Genomic DNA, 20,186 nt, shown 5'->3' on the forward strand with positions numbered 1-20,186 from the left:
TTCCGAAGTTTTCGGGAATGGTGCAGAAAAATCCCAGAGTGGAGGACACAAGATTGTAACGATGCAAGAAAGCGATAAAATAAACACCTTGGTATTTTTCGCAGGTACCCCACACAAGAGAACCTCGTAAATTTTAAAAGGCAAGAACTAAAGCTCGGTACGCCGGTCGGAGTGCCGAGAAAGTATCATGGCAGAGTTACGTCTCATTCATGAACAGTAAAATCACATAAAAAAATATTGGAGCGGTTAAAATTAAATTCCAGCTTCTCATCATTCATAATTCCGGTTTTTGACAATACCTGGTACACAAACAAGTACAAGGGAACCGGCAGACATACTAGGGGAGCACTTCGCTGCAGTTTCTAGTTCGTCTCATAATACCCAGTCATTTCTAAAGTACAAAAATATAGCCGAAAAGCAAAGACTCTTAAGCAGTGCAGATACTAACGAAGAATACAATAGATTAGTTATTCTCCGGAAAATCAGTAGAGTACTCTCTGCCGGCAAAAAAACTGCTCTAGGACCCGATCAAATCTAACATGAAATGCTGGTCAATCTTTCCCTGGCTGCCCTAGAGGCACTTTAAAGAATCTTTAACAAAGTTTGGGCATCGTAGAAAATACACGAAGCCTGGAGAAAAGCTAATATTGTACCGTTTGTTAAATGTTAAACCCGGGAAGCCGCCAACCTCTCCTAGCAGTTATAGACTCATGGTCCTTACCAGCTACCTCGCCAAATCCGTTAAAAATATCCTGAAATATCAGCGGATCGCAGATTACCTAGGTATTCTCCATTAGCTCTTATTCCCAACTATTCCCAATTCTGTCCTCGGAACGCCTCCCGTAAACAGGCGGTGAAGGGCACTGGCGAGACCGTCTCTCCCTGACTGACACCCTTCCTGATTGGAACTTTATTGCTGACTTCATGGAGGACTATTGTAGCTGTGCAGTCGTTATAGATATCTTGCAATATTTGCACATAGCACTCTCATCCACACACAGATTTCGCAATGCCTGCATGACAGCTGATGTTTTCACTCAGTCAAATGCTTTCTTCTAATCAACGAAGGCTATAGTAGGGGTCGTTTATATTCTGCGCATTTCTCTATCATCTGATTGAAAGCTTGAATATGGTTTATTGTCGAGCATCCTTTACAGAAGCCTGCCTGATCATTTGGTTAATTAAAGACTAAAGTTGACCTGACTCTATTAGCGATTACCTCAATAAATACCCTGTAGGCAAAGGACAGTAAGCTGATCGGTCTGTAATTCTTCAAGTCCTTGACGTCTCCTTTCTTATGAATTAAGATAACGTTAGCCTTCTTCCAAGATTCTCGTACGGTCGAGATCACAGGGTATTGCGCATACAGGGTGGCTAGTTTTTCTAGCACACTCACTCCTCCGTCCTTAAAAAAAATCTGCTGTTACCTTATCCTCACCACCTGCTTTCCTACTTTGCATTGGTCCTAAGGCTTTCTTTACTACCTCCTTCGTTACTGACGGAGTGTCCCTCTGCTGTGCTCTGCTGCCTCTCTCCTTAACATTCTGATTACGTTAGCTACTGTATAGGTTTGTGTAGAACTCCTCGCCTACTTTAACCATCTTATCCATATTGCTAATGACATTGCCATCTTTGTATTTCAACGCATGCTTCGGCGGTCCTGGCTGTTCCTGCGGTCACGGCTGCTTGTTCCTGCGGCCGGTCGGTGGTATTTCAGCCGTTTCTTCCACTTGGGATTGTCCACCCATTGCCCTGCTGTGGTCGGCCGCGGCGCCTGCCCTCGCCTGGAAAACACTCGGTTTGTCCGGCGTACGGCGCTGGTAGTCAGAGGTGGGCCGTTTCATCGCACTCCCGCGCGCTGTCGTGTCCTCGCCAGCTCCCTTTTCTGGGGCACTGGCCTTTTTTGGCCGCGTTTTTCCCGACGCTGGATCTCCGGGCCTCGCGCTGAGCCTTAGCCCTAGCAAGGCGTAGGGCCGGTGGCCCCCCTCCCTGGGCCACCGGTGTTCACAATTCTCCACCGCGTTTTTTTTTAGAAAGAGGACACTCCATGTGTCTATGGAACTGTACAACCAGGTCTGGGGTGTGGCCTGATCTCGGTGACTAGAACCGAGGACGCACTTCCTCACCAGAGCAGGATTCGGCCAGCCTGGTGTCGTACTTGGCCGCAAGCTACTTTGACCAACCCAATTCACCATCGGCCCTCAGTCCCCAGCGGCTGCGGAGCAACTGACCAAGGCGGCGGTCAGACCAGTGACGCAGCGGATGGTGCTAAGAGTCATTGGCTCCGGACAGGTCGCCATTGGAAACTGAACGCATTAACAGTTAACGCAAGAACTTTATCCAGTGAGGCTAGTTTAGCAGTGCTGTTAGAAAAATTAGCGGGTATTAAATGGGATGTTACAGGGCTTCGTGAGGTTAGGAGTACAGATGAGGCGTATAAAGTCCTAAGGGGTGGCCATGTACTGTGTTATCGTGGATTAGCAGAGAGACGAGAACTAGGCGTGGGATTCCTGATCAATCATGATGTGGCTGGCAGCATAGGAGTTTTATAGTATTAACGAGAGGGTGGCAGCTATCGTAGTTAGGCTTCATAAGAGGTAGAAGCTGAAGGTGGTGCAGGCCTACGCGCCTACATCAAGCCATGACAACCAGATCGCTGAAAGCTTCCATGAAGACGTGGAATCGGTAATGACCAAAGTGAAATCACAGTACACTGTACTGATGGGCTACTTAATGCGAAGGCAGGCAAGACGGAAGCTTGAGACCTGGCGGTAGATTACTGCGGCGTAGGTTCTAGGGATTGTAATGGAGAGTTATTAGTAGAGTTCGCAGATAGAAATAATTTGCGGATCATGAATACCTTCTCCCGCAAACGAGCCAACAGGAAGTGGACATGGAAGAGCCCCAATGCTGACACTAGGTATGAAATAGACTTCATACTGTTCGGCCACCCTGGCATCGTAGAGGATGTGGAGGTCCTCGGAAAGGTCTATTGTAGCGACCACAGAATGGTTAGGTACCCTATTAGCTTAGATTTGAAAGGGAACGGAGTAAAGTAATGAATCGAAAGTCTATTAACGAGTTAGCATTAAGAGGGAACGTAGAGGTGTTCAGGATTTTGCTGCAGAACAGATTTTCTGCTTTAACTCAAGATGACGACCGTAATGGTGAAACAATGAACGATCATCTCACAGATAGCATTACGTAGTGCGCCGTAGAAGTAGGTGGTAGGATGGTTTGACAGGATACCGGGAAGCTATTTCAGGAGACTAAATATCTGATTAAGAAACGCCAAAGAATAAGGTCGTCAAACTCCATAGACATAATTGAACTAGTGGAGGTCTCGAAATTGATACCGAATAATCAAGTGGTGCAGTAGGGAAATAAGAGTATGCTGACAAATTCAAGACAAGAAGCAAATACAAGGATCCAGTGAAGAACTGCAGGGGCAATGTTCAGCACACTTAGTTAATGTAATAGCGGTTAATGTTATAGTTATTAGCCGGATCGAATGCTTTACCAAAGCCAAGAAAGATGCAGTAAGTTCAAAAGCTGAGTCCAAATAGAAGTAGAAGTCGTAAGTGAAGGAAAGTAGTTGAATGTCACAACAGAAATTTTTGGAAGCCATGCTCAGTTAGAGAGACGAAATTGTTATCTTCCTGAAAATTAACAAGATGTGCAAATATATATATATCACTGTTTTGCATGCTATTGATCTCAAAGATGTTGGTCAATGGTTAGAGGGATTATGTTTATCTCCGGCTTTATGTGCTGGCATGACCAGCAGCATTGCAGTCTTCAGTAGTACACCATGATGATACGATTGTGAGAGTATGCATTTCATGATGATTGAACTATACTCTTCAGCGTTCCGTATAAATTTGCCATTTATACCATCAGTTCCGCTAGAACATGTTAGTTTCAAATCGATAATCGGTATGATTCCTTGCGAGTCGAGCATGGTGAGTTGATCGCGAAATGATCGCACAGTTTGAGATCGGGATATTGAATGAGATTGGATGAAGAAGCAAACGACTCTACGGAAGTATCATTTAGTACAGTAGAACAGAGGTGGTCGGGAGCAGATTCCGCGGTGGGTGCAAAAACGACGCTTTATTAGTGTTTCCAAGTATCATTATGTTCCAGAAGCGTTTGGATTAGTTGTCATAATGTTCAGGAGGGTTACTTTAAAGAAGGTGGATTTAGTAGACTTCACTGTTCCTTAATGTGCTAAAGCAGCGACATCGCTCACGGCAACTCCCCCTCGCCCGTGTGAATGTGCCAGTCTGTAGCAAAAGATGTGCTAACCCTTGACCCCATCGCTCAGTCTACAGGAGGGGGAGGGGCCTTAATCCCCACTGCTCCCCCGCAGTAGGCTCCTATGGCCTTTTGTAACAATGCTGTTTGTGAGGTTGTCGTTTACTATTTCTTCGATGCAAACGATGACTGCGTAACATTCGGCAGTAAAGATGCATGCAAACTGTGAAAGTCGTAGTGTTTCGTCGCAGTTCACTAATAATGCTGTGCTGCCAACGCGATCATTTGTTTTCGAACCATCAGAGCAAAATCCACGAACCCTCCCCCTTACTTTACCTCCCCCGCAGTATGCTCCTATGGTCTTTTGTAACAATGCTGTTTGTGAGGTTGTCGTTTACTGTTTCTTCGATGCAAACGGTGACTGCATGACATTGGGCAGTGAAGATGGATGAAAACTGTGAAAGTCGCGGCGTTTCGTCGCAATTCCTTAATAATGCTGTGCTGCCAACGCGAACTTTTGTTTTCGAGCCGTCAGAGCAACATCCGCAACCCCCCTTTATTTTACCTCGAGTGCAAGGAATTCCTATATGGCGTGTTCTTGTGGAGTTTGTTTTTTGTGGAATGGTGTAAGAGTGACACGACATATTGCAGGGAAATTGTACCACGGAGGTAGTGGATCTCGTCTTTTTGTTACACCAAGTAATGCGTCCAGTACGCCGAGATATTGGCACATATCTTCAAATCGCAAGAGCAATGACCTTGTAGCTTGCAGTTTGTTGTTGAATATTATTCTGGAAGCACAGTTCGTTAGAATTGGATAGCAGATGTATTTGGGTACAGATTGTATTTTAGGAATATATGAACTAGTCGGAGCGGTTATTCTAACTTCAAGAAGTTCATTTGTTTCTACATAGAGGCTGGCTATGGGAGATGTTCTGTATGCTCCGCAAGAGACGCGTAGCCCTAGGTTATACTAGATCAATTTTTTCAGGTACACGGTAACATTAAATACCAATTTGTTGCTGCTAACAGCACTGCTCAGCTAGCCTCACTGGATAAGGTTCAAACGTTAAACGTTGCGAGATTCTGCTTCCAATGGCGGCCTGAATAGGGCTTAGTGAGGATAGGGGGACCGATGAGGCGTATATAGTAATAAAGGGTGAGCATGAAAGGTGCTGTCGTGGATTAGCGGACAGACGAGAACTAGGTCTGGGATTCCTCATCAATTATGATACAGATGGCAACATAGAGGAGTTGTTTAGTATTAACGAGAGGGTGGCAGCTATCGTAATTAGGCTTAATAAGATGTTCAAGCTGAAGGTGGTGCAAGCTGAAGCTGAAGGTGGTGCTACGCGCCTACATCTAGCCATGGTGACCCGATAGTTGAAAGCTCTTATGGAGACGTGGAATCGGAAATGAACAAAGCAAAATCACAGTACACTGTACTGATGGGCGACTTCAATGCGAAGGAAGGCAATAGGCAGGCTGGAAACAAGGCGGTAGGTGACTATGGCATAGGTGCGAGGAATAGCTTGGGAGAGTTATTAGGAGAGTTCGCAGATAGAAATAATTTATGGATCATGAATACCTCCTTCCGCAAACGAGAAAACAGGAAGTGGACGTGGAAGAGCCCCAATGCTGAGACTAGCAATAAAATAGTCCATAATATGCGCTCAGTCTCGCATCGTAGAGGATGTGGAGGTCCTCAGAAAGGTCCGTTGTAGCGACCACAGATTGGAAGGTCTTGTATTAGCTTAGATTTGAAGATGGTAAGCAGGGAACTAGTGAAGCACCAGCCCATTAATGAGGTAGCGGTAGGAGGGAACGTAGGGAGCGGTAGGGAGGGATTCAGGATTTCGCTGCAGAACAGATATTCCGCTTTAACTGAGAAAGACGACCATAATGTTGAAACAATTAACGATAATTTCACATCTATCGCTACGGAGTGCGACGTTGAAGTATCCGGTAGAATGGTTCGACAGCATGACAGCAAGCTATCTAAGGAGTCGAAAGGTCTCCTAAGATAGACGAAAGGCGAAAAGGGTGGAAGAAACACCAAATCTTGTGGCCGTCTAACTCTACAGATAAAATAGAACTAGCAGAGCTATCAAAGTTAATAAATAAGCGCATGGTAGCCGACATCAGGAAGTTTAGCATGGAGGAAATCGAGCGTGCTCTAAATATTGCAGGCAGCCTAAACGCAGTGAAGAGAAAGCTAGGCGTAGGTAAAAACCAGATGTATGGGATAAGACACAAGGAGGGCAATATAATTAGCAATATGGATAAGATAAAGAAGCCGAAGCGTTCACCAATCACTACTCATTCTTAATCGGTATGGCTGATAGTCCTGCATGTTCCATCTGCGGGCAAGACGAGACCATAACCCACATTCTTTGTGACTGCCCTGCCTACACCACCGAAAGGCAGTCTCTCAGCCGTGCGCTGGAGCGCCTAGATACACGCCCTTTCACGGAAATGAAGATTCTCGGCCCCTGGCCGCGGCGGTCGTCGGCGGAGAAGGCCTGCAAGGCACTGCTCCGCTTCTTGAGAACTTCTGGCCTGCACGATAGGCTGTGACTTTAACGAACAGTGACGTTTTATAGTGACTTCAATTTTCTGTTACTCTCCTTTCTCTTTCTTTTTTTTATCCCCTCACCCCCTTCCCCCGTGTAGGGTAGCAAACCGATTACTATTTCGGTTAACCTCCCTGCCTTTCCTCTTCTATATCCTCCTCCTCCTATGCAGTAGCGATTGTAATCAGAATGTTACTCAGAGAGGCAGCGGAGCATAGCAATGGGGCATCCCGCCAGTAACGAAGCAGGACGTAAAGAAAGCCTTAGGAGCAATGTAAAGGAGAAAAGCAGCTGGTGAGTATCAGATAACAACAGATTTCTTGTAGGATAAAGGAGAGATTCTGCTTGAAAGACTAGCCACCCTGTATACGCGGTGCCTTGTGACCTCGAGCATACCAGGAGCTTGGAAGAACGCCAGCATTATATTCATTCATAAGAAAGGAGACGTCAAGGACTTGAAGAATTACAGATCGATCAGCTTATTGTCTGTTGCCTATAAGAAATTTACTAAGGTGATCGCTAATAGGCTCAGGACAGCCTTGGACTTCAATCAACCAAATGATGAGGCAGGGATTCGTAAAGGATACTCGACAATAGACCATATTCATGCTATCAATCAGGTGATAGAGAAACGCGCACAATACAACCAGCCCCTATATACAGCGTTCATTGGTTACGAGAAAGCATTTGACTCGGTAGAAACCTCAGCAGTCATGCAGGCATTGTGGAATCAGGGTGTAGAAGAGTTTTATGTGAAAATATTGAAGATATTTATAACAGCTGCACGGTTACCATAGTTCTCCATAAAGTCAGCCATAAAATTCCATTGAGGAATGGTCTGGGGCAGGGAAACACGATCTCATCTATGCTATTCACCGGCTGCTTACAGGAGGTATTCCGTGGCCGGAAATGGGAACAGTTGGGTATGAAAGTTAATGAATACGTGAGTAATCTGTGATTCGCTGGTGACATTGCCTTGCTCACTCAGGACATGAACTGCAAAGCATGATCAATGAGTTAGGCAGGCAGAGCAGAACGGTGGGGCTAAAAATTAACATGCAGAAAATCAAAGTAACATTCTGCAGTCTAGCAAAGGAACAGTACTTCGCAATTGGTGTCGAGGTGCTGGAAATAGTAAGAGAGCATGCAATGACAGCCGATCCGGATCATGTGACGGAAATAACTAGAATAATAAGAATGGGGTGGAGCGCATATGGCAGGTTCTCTCAGATCATGAATGGCTGTTTACCAATATCCTTCAAGAGAAAAGCATACAACAGCTGTATCTTACCAGTACTCACCTATGGTGCAGAATCGTGGAGGCTAACAAAGAGGGTTCAGCTTAAGTTAAGGACAACGCAGCGAGCTATGGAAAGAAAAATGATAGGAGTAACGTTAAGAGATTGGAAGCGGGTGCATTGCGAGGGAACAAACGCGAGTTAATGATATCCGGGTCGAAACCAAGAGGAAGGGCAAGTAATGCGAAGGCAAGATAACCGCTGGCCCTTAAGGGTAACGGAGTGGGTTCCAAGAGAAGGCAAGCGTAGGAGGGGGCGGCAAAAAGTTAGGTGGGGGTATGAGATTAAGAAGTTTGTGGGGATAGGTGGCTGCAACTGGCGAAGGACAGGGTTAATTGAAGAGACATGGCAGAAGCCTTTGCCCTGCAATGTGCGTAGTTAGGTTGATGAAGATGTTTTCTCATCTCCACTTTTATGCTACCTCCATCATTTAGGGCATGCTCGTGTCTCTCCATATTTAACTTGCTAATGTCGGCCACCTTGCGCTTATATTAACTTCGATAGATCTGCTAGTTCTATAATGTCTGTGGAGTTAGTCGCTCTCAGTCTTTGGCGTTTCTTAATCAGATCTTTCGTCTCTTTAGATAGCTTGCCGGTTCCTTTGGACCATCCTACCACCTACTTATACGACGAACTCCGTAACGATAGCTTTGAGATTATCGTTCATTGTTTAAACATTACGGTCGTCTTCTTCAGCTAAAGCGGGAAATATGTTCTGTGGCGAAATCCTGGATTCCTCTACTTTCCCTCTTACCGCTAACCCTTTAATGAACTTCCGCTTCACTACTTTCCTCCGTTGCCTCTACAAATCTGAGCTTATACGAGGCCTTGCCATTCTGTAGTCGCTACAAAGGACCTTACAGAGCACCTCGACATCCTCTACGATCGCAGGGTGAGCGCACTGTATGAGGACTATTTCATTTCTCACCATAATGGCTCTTCCACGTCCACTTCCTGCTCCTGTTTGGTCGTTAGCGGATGGACTACACCAGGTGGCCAAATTCTTTTATTGTGAAGGAGTGCGTTGTCTGTCTTGGTCACCAATATAAGGCCGCACCCCAGGCCTGGCTATGCAACTTCATTGCCATGGGGATTTTTTTAGAGCGCAGCTCTTTGGCGTCCGTTCCTGGGTTTCGCGTCGGCGTCGGCGTCGGCGTCGGCCTCGTAACCAGCTCCGCCCCCAATGTCATGCTTTTCAATTGGTCGAAATGCTCGTGACGTCACAGTGCGCGAATTTCAAATGGGGCCAATTGTACTTTGGCTAGTAACCATGCAACCAATCAAAGGGATCGTATAGTGATGCTGCAACTATGTTGGACTGAGTTTAGTTAATTGCTTAATTAATCAATTAGCCTAATTAATATAGAGGACAATGAAGAGGTCAGAAGAAAAGAAAAGAAAGACGCGCGCCGCAGCGACAACAGCGTCCGCGGAAGGAGACGCTGCTGAAAAAAAAACAGATAAGTACGAAGCCGCGTTCCCACCACCACCACGCACTTCCCCACTCAGCAAGACGTTGCTCGTTTCATATACGTTGTGTCGAACATCCTAGACAGTTCCAACAATTGACAGGTTAATGACAGAACACGATGGATAGAAATGCAATAATGTAAATATGAAATAGCCTAATTAACATTTCTAGTTAGACCGCATAAATCTATAAAACCGAGAACGAAATTGGTCGAGTTGGGGAATCGAACCAGGGTCTCCGGAGTGCGATACGAGCACGCTAGCCACTCCGTAATGCCAGCTGAATGGTTTGGAATGAACAAAGGCGCGTCTAGCTAATACGGCGTCTTCGTTCACTCCCATCTTCCCCCTTCCCCTTACGGCGAGGTGCAGGTGTCCACCCAGATATGCGAGAGAGATACATTTCCTTTCCTCAAAAAATAAATTTACCGTCCAGCAAGGCGTACAGCCGAATTGGCGATGGCGTTCTGTGGACTCCCTGGCAGCGTTGCAAGACGCTGTCGCGTTCCACTCTTACAGGCGAAGCTTAACTTGTTAACCACACATCAGTAACACACGCAGACAGCCAATGGACGCGTCATTCGCTGGCAGCACTTGATTCATCATTCACAACCACATTGCCGCACATGCCGCACATGCCAAGGACGTGCCCTTGCCGCACATGCCAAGGACGTACACCACGATCACATTCTGCGCCATTCCTCTGTACTTTGCTTTGCTGAAACCTGGATGGATCCCGAAGAGCCTCTCGAAATCATAGATTTCCTATACTGCTGTGGTGCTCGCAGAGACCACAACAGAGCGGCGGGAGTCGCTATCTACTTGCGCACAGGTCTCTCTGCAATACCAGTCGAAATGTTTGGCACGTCACATGATCTTGGCGAACTGTGCGCCGCAAAGTTGCCCAACGGCTTGCTGGTAGTAGCTGCCTACTTCGCCCCTACCGCACTCACGAAAGACGTCGTGCACTTCCTGCAACTCGCATTAACCGTCCATCGATCCACACCGATGTTAGTAGTGGGGGACTTTAATGTTGACATAAAGACAAACAGCAATTTCCTAACACTTATGCGGGAGAACATCCCGTTCCTCTCGCTCGTAACGCGTCCCACGGCTGTGACAACCTCGCGAGGCACTTGTATAGATCTCGTTTTTGAGAATCAAGCATTGGTGTACCAAGTCGAACATATATCAGTCTATTTCTCCGACCACAAAGCTTCATTCATGACTGTCAAGAACTGCTAGTGGAATCTTTGTTAAAGGAATACGTGTGAAAAATAAAAAAAAACTCTGTGATAGCGCATACATGTGTTGCTCGATTTCTTTGCCTCAATCTATCGAAAAGGTGAAACAGCTTTTTGCTGCGCTCAAATTTCGCATTAGGAAGTAACGTAATCGTCGGTACTTTTTTTTCTTTTTTCTTGTTTAAACACGGTGGATAATAGCGTGGGCACGGGATTCGAGCCCCGGTCCTCTTGCACGCGAGGCGGACCTCTTCTCAATCACCACGGGTCCAAATTGTGATACTGACTGCGCAAATAGTAAACTGCGCCTCCAATATTTAAGCAAAATTTCACGCCAATAGTATGAGTGCGATATTAAATAACAAATGTGCTGAAACTGAACCTTGTGGCACGCCTCTGTTTCAGGTGTCATTATTGATATGTTGTCCGTTTTTCAGGACAGAAAACGTCCTGTCCTTAAACAGATTGTGTACCGCTTTTATGATCTGTAGGGGAATGTCCATATGTTTCAAGTCTTCAAGGATTGTGGCATATGACACATTGTCGTTTGCCTTAGCCACGTCGGCAGCCACCACACTGCGTGCAAGTTGGCTACGAGGCGACACATGTATGACCTCTTCAGCCATTATAGCCAACCCAGTTGCAGGGCCATGGCTTGTACGGAACCCCGTTTGTCAACATGGTATTTTTGTTAATTGTCTAACCACTGTGATAGGCGCGTGGCAGTCAGCTTTACACAAATCTTGCAAATTGTGGGCGTTAGCGAGACAGGCCGCAAATATTGTAGGCTTGTGGGAGGTTGTGGGCAGAGTATTAGTTTGTATTCTCCTGGTTATGTTCTCTTCATATTTGCTAATGATTTTTGAGGAAGGGGATGTTTTCTTCTTCTGACCGTTTTGTACTTCGTAATTTTTGCATAGCTTAGTAAGTATGAGAAACGCTGCGTGCCAGATGTTTAGAGGAGAGCTCGAACAGCTGTGTTGGCCGCCTCATTGCAGGCTGTTGAGCGGTGCCTTGGAGTCAAAAATATCCGTGAATTCGGGGGATTAGAAGTTTCCAAAATTTTCCAACACGGCCACGCGACCACTGATATATGCGTACCGCTGCTTGTGAATCGTTCATAATCGTTGCCTCGCTATTCTTGGATATTGCTAGTGCGATAGCTTCCGATGTTCTTCCTTGAGATCAATGAAGCCGCAACATCAGTTCAGAAGCGTTGTCGTTTCAGTGTAATCCAGAGAGTCCAGCACCGTGCTAGGCTAGTCTTGTAGCCGCTGTCGATGAAATGGTCTGAGCAATGACACTCGCGCTCGGAAAATATTCATGTAAATCGTGATGTCTGCGTAGCACGGACCCATGGATGTCCTCTGGAGATTGGTATAAAAGCTCGTCAGAGGAACACACGGCGTGTCACATGGAATCGCACAATCGAGGCACGCACTAACGCGCTGTTGCAACATTTTTTTTTAGTTTTCCAAATGCTATAGACTCAAGCCGCAAGGAATCGTATGCACCGTATGCTATCTGCGCTACTGGAAAGACGCACCGAGGCAGCTGTAGCAGGGGCGCGCCGAGCTAATCTGCTGTCCTGGAAACATTTGGCGGGATGGCTACGAAGACCCTATTTCAAGCCCTGTAACAAATGTGTGCAGGCGTTGGTGACGTGAGCGCGGCGTTGGTGACTGGACGTGCAGGACGTGTGCTCCACGCAGCTGCACGTGAAGCTTTGGAAGGCATGACTCACCGTTCCCGAGGACAGGAATGCGGTGAGCACATCACACATTTCAGCCTATGTGAGAATGTGAGTGTCAGATAAATGGTTTGTAGCAGCAGCACGAGCACGGACAGCAAGGCAAGTAGCTGCACAACGATGGAAAGCGAAATTTTCTTGGATGCCTAGAGTATGTGCACTCTCCCCGTAATGTCACACTTGTGTTGTAGCCATGTTGCTTATGAACTCTCACAAGGCACCCATTTTTGGTTTATTAAAGGACCAGTCATGCTTGTCAGTCGGAGATCCGAATTGAGTGCTGCATGATTGCTGAACTGTGTTTCACATCTTGCAGTCCCATGATGCTGGGAGATGTGAAAAGAAACACTAAAACAGATGCCTAGCTTTTATTTCGAAGGTTACCATGTCTAAGCGATGAGCTTTCGATGACAGTATGATCCTGGTAATTATAGGGAAAGAAAGGAACGCGGTTTCGCGTCGAGTACTCACGTGACGCGCAGTCTTCCCAATTGGCTTACGCGAGTATGGAGCGAAAGGCATTTCGAAACTGCTAGAAATATGGCAATCCAACGGGCTGGTGTACTTTCTCAAAGGATTTTTGCAACGCCTAGTTTGTAAGATGTAAAGCCCGGGGTTCGTCAGTTTAGCTGCTTCTTACATCCTATACAATGAAAGCTGGTAGCAGGTTACACCCTGTCTTTTAGGTTCTCTTCCCTTGTACGGACTTGTTCGTGGACATTGACCGCCCCGTGGAAACGTTCTTCGCTGCAATCAGTCTCATATACTTTCGTTCCCAGGTTCTTTCAGCGGAGAAAGAATTCCTTGTTGATTGAGACAAAAGGTAATGCGGTTGGAAACGGCGTATGAAGTGTAGGAACATAACTATTCAGAAAAAGACATTCATTTAGGCAGCCTCAATCTGCCATTACGTTCTTGGCGCTCCCATTGGTATTTCCCCTTTCGGCAGTAGAACTTCGATGGAGGCGAAATTCCAGAGGCCGGTGTATAGTGCGCTGTCAGTGCGCGTTAAAGAACCCCGGGTGGTCGAAATTTCCAGAGCCTTTCCTTTCAGTACGGTGTCCCTCATAGTTTGGGTATCTTTCGGACGTCTAACAGAATCAAAAGTTCTGCACTTTTCAAAAGTATACTTTTTTACTTATTTTTCCAAATAGGACTCTCATTGGTGTAGCGCATCAATATATAGCTCAGACGTGCTAACTAGTAGGCTGGTTAAATAATACTAACCAAATTATAATTATTACTGCCAGTCCCTTCATTTATTTTGTGGAGTGTAGCCCCCCTGTAAGTATTATCCACATCTGTTTTCGAATTTTGAAATCCTAGTTACGCTGTAGCCCTCTCCTCTGCTGTCTTCGTTGTTTAGCGCTGTGATGTATAGCCCAACAATTTTTGTGATTTAGAAGAGCTACCTGCCCTCTATGGACTGCTTTCCTTGCAAGCCTCTCGAAAGCCCATGTATTTTGGCCGATGTAGACCGAATTCGTTCGGCCACAGCGACGAGTTTAATGGTGTTTTCGAAAACAATGGATATTATTTACGGTTGGCTACACGCCTTTCACTAAATAAGGAGCCTAACAGTAATTGTTATAAAGGTGACTACTCAGTTTTAGTTATCCAGCTTACAACGTCATAGGTGTACTGTGATGCACTAAACAGATGTGAATACTGTGCGAAAAATGTGCTGTTTTAAGTTGGCAAGCTTATTTTTAAAAATTATATACATCTTAGACAAAGCACCTGGTACTATACTCTTCTCGTTTCTATTTTCATCGTTCCGTGTTCATCGACCGCTGTGCTCTTGTAGCTGCACACTTTGCTAGAACAAATGAATCGCTTTGGAGATGCGCACGAACTGAGAAAGCGAACTAGTGGGTCACCACCGGGAGAAGAGCGAGTTTCCGTGGGCAGATTCAAAAACTTGGGGAGTGTGCACACGACTACAAGCTGTACTAGAGCAGGGCAGTATTGTAACCCAATGGCCGGCCGCATGCCAAAATAATGATCACATATTGCAAGCATCCCGTCAAGGATTCCTCCACGTCTCGGCAGTGCAGGTCGAAAACCAGAGATCAGCCAACGTAGTACCAGCACGATAGCAGCTCTATGGGAAACCGCAGCAGGGTGGCCAGCGCCAGCCCTGTACGTGGGAAAAAAGACCAAGGAAATGGAGGGGGCTCTGCTACCTGATAGGTGAGCTGGGCAGACCGGGTCTTGCACCTTTTACAGGGTCGCTGTAAGTCCCGCGAACGCGATCAATACCAACAAATTCCCAAATATACTCACCCAAAGCGTGATAATGCTCGCAGAAAGGAGGGAGAAAAAAGCTTTACAGTATCGCTCTCCAGAAAAACTGGCGTACGTCGACGCTGTAGAATGAAGCAGTCGGGAAGCGTGTGTAATAGCAGTCGTGAACGGGAACGTGCAACCCTGCTCGAGACTCACCGTATACCGGGTCCCGCACCCAGTCGAGGCAGATTAGGTCATTGTCTTAACCATTGTGCAAACCAAAGCCGATTATATCCGATCAGTTTCCAAATCATCCATATACACAGTTTAGCAGCACGGCAGATTCACGCACCTTCCCACCATATTCTGCTAAGTGCCCCTCCCCCTCACCCGACAAATTACCCTCCTCTGGGTTGCTGTGCACTTTAACACCACCGCCCACTACTACACCAGCCGCCGCGGTGGCTCAGTGGTTATGGTGCTCGGCTGCTGACCCGAAAGACGCGGGTTCGATCCCGGCCGCGGCGGCTGGAATTTCTTTGGAGGAGAAATTCTAGAGGGCCGTGTACTGTGCGATGTCAGTGCACGTTAAAGAACCCCAGGTGGTCGAAATTTCCGGAGCCCTTCACTACGGCGTCTCTCATAGCCTGAGTCGCTTTGGGGCGTTAAACCCCATAAATCAAACCAAACTACTACACCCGAACACTTGACAACAAGGACGAGGGAGTCTACCCGCCGCCTTCGCTCTCAACGCCAAAGAAACTATGTACGCCAACCGTGAAATCATTCCTCACTAACCGCCGTCACGCCTAGTCTACCCCGACACAGCCAAGGACTGCTGCGAAGAGCAACCAAAAGTAGAAAGCACCGCTGCAAGCTATGCCTGCATACAAAGCACCCTCCGTTTTAGCTGTACTGCCTGAATCGGGACGTACAGGAAATAGAGTAGTTACAATTGAAGCATTACTGCTTCCGCAACCATGGGCAGCGGGAACTGCACCAGTAAACATACTAACCGAGAGAACGACAAAATGCAGCACATACTTCTGTTTATTTCTGTGCATGCCAGCAGGAAAACACTGTCACACGAATGCAGGCGCTGATGCTTCTTCTCTTGCTTGGCTCATACGGTCTTGCAGCATCTATTCAAAGGCTTGAATCACGGGAGGAATGAAGTGTTAGAAAGCTTTGTTCAGAGAAACAAGATATAGGTAGTAAAAATCCTTCATTTGGAAAACACATTGGTTCGTTCTTCCTTTCCCAAACCTAGTCTTGTCATCCTGTCATTAAAATGAATGTGGAGATTAGAGCACGTTAAAGTATGCGATATTTATCGAATAAAAGAGGAGGAAAGCAGCTGAGAATGTCACTGCAGTAGCTTTGTGCAGCGCGCTGGAAACTGCGGCCCCATGTCTCTTACACATCCTGCAGCAGCTTGTTTACCACTATGGGATGAAGTAGCGCGCACTTATTTCTATCTGCTCATCTAAAACACATCGCTGATTCTCGCTCGCTTGCCCCCTTCTTGAGAACACGAAAGGCCCAGTATCAGGTTTGAGGCTCTCTCGTTTCCATGATGTGCCGAAGGTTTGCAGCAGTGCGCGAGACCAGTCTTGTAGCCGCTGTCGACAATCGCTCTATGTGTCTATGTGTTGAAGGTGTCTATGTTGATCTTGATGGCTGCGCCGCACGGACCCATGCCTTCGGAAGTTTGGTATCCTTTGAAAAGGCTACCACAACTCGTAAGAGGCACACACGGCATGTCACACGGGAGCACACGGTGCAGGTACACACCGAAGCAATATTGCAACTGTTCTGAGCCAAGTAGTACCTCGGCGTCTTGCTTCACAGGTCGGAATAACTACATACGACATATTCTAACGCAGCAGACTCTAGCCACGAGCGATCGTATACACCAAGCGACGACGCTATCCGCGCTTCTGCTACTGGATAGTTGCGCCGACACAGCTGTAGCAGGAATATGCCGTAACTGGCACTGCGCTAACCGGGTGCTGTGGGAGCTTGGGATGTCACGACTGCCAAGAGGCTGCTTCTTCAAGCCCCTCTAATGAATTTGTGCAGGTCAGGACTGTACTTGAGCACGGCATTGGGTGACTGGAGGTGCCGGACGTGTTCTCCACGCAGCTCCAAATGAAGCTTTGGACAACAGAGCTCACAGTCCCCTCGGACAGGCCCACGGTGAGCCCATCACTAATTTCAACCTACGCGAGAATGCCGCAGCCCGAGCGCGGACAGCTGGGCGAGTAGCAGCAGGACTGCGGAAAGTGAAATTTTCTTGGATGTCAGAAGTAGTGCGCTCACTATAGTTACAGTTGTAGCCCTAATATTTACGACCTATCACAAGCCAACCGTTTTCAGTATCACTCAAATCAAATCGTACCAATCAAATTCGTCCAATCAATTCGGACCAATCAAATTCGTCAGTGTGAGCTGCAAACTAAGTCCTCCATGTTTGCGGAACTGAGTTTTCGGTATAGGAGCATTCTGGAAACTCGCAGCGCAGCGATGCGAGGAAATGTGAAAAGAAACACTAAAACAGATGCCTCGCTTTTATATCGAGGGTTACCGTGCCTGAGCAATCACCGTTTGACGACAGAATGAACCTGATAATTATAGTGAAACAAGGGAACGATGTTCCAATACGCAAAGGCTTCGCAATTGGCTCACGCCAGTATGGGGCGAAAGATATCTCCAAACTGCATGGAATATCACAGCATGCTACTGTACTTCCCCCAATGGTAGTTAAAATGCGTAGTTTTTCAGATGGTTCCTCAGTTCATCGGCTGGTTTTATGATTATGGTAGCTAATATGACAGCCGCACCTGAAAATTAAACAGACGTTCAAAGACGCTGTGTAAAGTTTTCGGTGTACAAATATTTTTTTGTAGGATATACGGATAGAAAAGTACTTTCTTAAAAAGTTCCGGACTACCTGATGTCCATATAGCTGTGGACACCAGGCACCTTGGGAGAATTTTTTTTAAAGAAGGTAGTTTTATATCCGTATGTCCCATAAAACAAAAACGTTTGTATCGAAAATATTACGCGGCGCATTTAGGACGTCTGGTTAATTTTCACTTCTTCAAATTATCAATTTCCACTCCATCATATAATGGGGATGAATGGTCAGTTCTCGTGCAGCAACAGCAACATAAGCAGGCGTAAACATGGACACCAGGCAATCCAGAACTGTATTTTTTAAAGGAAGGTATTTTATATCCGTATGTCATATAAAGAAAAGTTTGTACCCTCATGTATGCAGTACCGTATATCAGGCGAAAATTAACCAGACATTCTATAGAAACTTTTTTATAGGACATGTGGATATAAAAGTTCCATCTTTAAAAAAAAAAAGTTCTGGTGTGCCTGGTGTTCATATTTGTGTCTGCTAATGTTCCTATGGAACCAGCACACACGCATTGACACCAGGCACTCTGGAACGGTTTTTTTTTCAAAGAATGTACTTTTGTAATCTTGTCCTATAAAAAAAAGGTCATAGAGAACCTTTACTTTACTTATAGGACATAAGATTATAAAAGTAGATTCTTTGAAAAAAAAAAACTGTTCCGATGCGTCTCGTGTCCATATTCGTGTGTTCTGGTGTTCCTATTGTTGCACGTGAACTGAATAATCCCCTTATAACACGCATCGATATTACGTAATAATAAAAAAGAACGCAGCCATACCTCCCAGGGAACCATACCGGGGAGCAGCGTCGGGCATCCGCCCTTTGGATACCCGGGGGACAGCGAGGTGAGATAATGTGTCTCAAAAGACACACTACCTCGCCTTGTCCACCACGCACGGCGGCCGAGCGTACAGCCGGGCACAAATCGCCCGGAACGACCCTGGAAGAAATACCAGTCCCCGCACCGCTGCGATCGCTGGCATAAGCGCTGCAGGCGCTGGGATTCGATCCAGGGTCTTCGCGAGTGCGAGCCCCACACTTTACCCACTCGGCTACCGTGCGGCACAGGTTCTTCGGGCGGCAAGCAGATGCTAATACGTGAGGGGCGGAAACGGAGCATGCGCCGTGCCGCGCCGACGTAATAGCGAGATATGAAGTTCGACGCTGATAACCGCGGACATGACGAGTGTTTAGCGGTATCGTGAGCGCCGGTGTAGCGTCGTTTTTTTTGGTGGTGTCGGACGCAAAAGCCAGATAATCGACAAATACTCTACCCACAGCTATATACACGTTTAACCTGAACGGAATTACTTGACCGTGAGACGAACTTTTTTCTCCCAAAACACGGCACCTCCACGGGCGTTGCGGGAGGATGTTGAATTGTTTGAAAGAAAACCCCTTGGGCCCGAACCTTTTAATTAGTACGTATTTAGTAGTGAATTAGCACTTTGTTTGAGGTGCTCGTTCCTTAAAATTATTGCACTCCGGGTGGCGCGAGAGTACCTAATCGCAGAGAAACCCGTCGAATTCTGCCAAGCCCCATGAAACGAAAACGTGGATGGCAATGTATCGTTCTACGAACGTTAACCTTGATGAGGTCGATTGGATGATTCGTGCAAACTCGGTGACCCGGTGTTGAACCGAGAGTTATTCCAGCAATTCGTCGACGCGAAACGAACTTATAGAAGTTTTTAAAAAAGAACATCAGTGTACTGCATTAACGCACCCGAACTGCTCAACTCGTCATTTATGTTCTCTGCATTCCCTTTCCCTCTCGCACAGGTATTAGAAAGGACAGGAAGTGGAGCGAGGTGCTAGAAGTCAAGCCGCGGAATCGAGTCCCGGTTCCTCCCGCAGAGTGTCCTCACTATGCTCCAAGAACTGATCACTGATCGATGCTGCTGCAATCAGGAATACCCAACTGTCATTAAAGACATCGTCCTTTTACCTCCGGTGATTCGCATTCCGGTACAGCAGGTGCCCTTTACACGAAATCATCGCGGACTACGGCACGGTGTTCAATCGCCGATCACAAGGAAATGTTCGCCGCTGTAGTGAATCAGATTCCGTGCGAATGTGATACCGTATGAATGTGGATTTCTGTTTTGCATCGATCGTCCGCGTATATCAAGCAATGAAGCTGCCTTTGAGCACGGAATTGCAATCGTCTGCGCTATGTCCCATTTCGGGACACTACTGCCGCAGCACTGGCCGCATTGCGAAGAAGACGGTAAGCCCCAGCACGAGCGTAGGACCTCTTCCTGAACCAGAGGATGCAGTCCCACAGGATACGCTATGTCGGCCGGAACTGAACTGTAAGTATAGAGGCGAATGTTGTAGAGGCTTCACTGCAGGTCGCCCGCCCTGCAGGCCTCTCGTTGAACAGCTCGACCTCGTCGCAGGTCGCCCGAACCGAAGGCCTCGCCACAGGTCTTC

At 46.8% G+C, this 20,186-nt stretch overlaps 1 long non-coding RNA gene across 1 annotated transcript; it reads left to right on the forward strand.

The window, feature by feature from the left end:
• The first annotated feature begins 1,705 nt into the window (after window positions 1–1,705).
• On the forward strand, window positions 1,706–19,687 carry LOC149365371 (uncharacterized). Its single transcript, XR_016291014.1, has 5 exons — window positions 1,706–1,830; window positions 12,495–12,608; window positions 14,650–14,785; window positions 16,904–17,020; window positions 19,533–19,687. It is a non-coding gene; the product is annotated as an uncharacterized LOC149365371 (long non-coding RNA).
• Window positions 19,688–20,186: the final 499 nt, after the last annotated feature.

The sequence above is a fragment of the Amblyomma mixtum genome, chromosome 1 (assembly GCF_055824585.1).
Source record: "Amblyomma mixtum isolate Tamu chromosome 1, ASM5582458v1, whole genome shotgun sequence".
Taxonomy (NCBI): Eukaryota; Metazoa; Arthropoda; class Arachnida; order Ixodida; family Ixodidae; genus Amblyomma; species Amblyomma mixtum.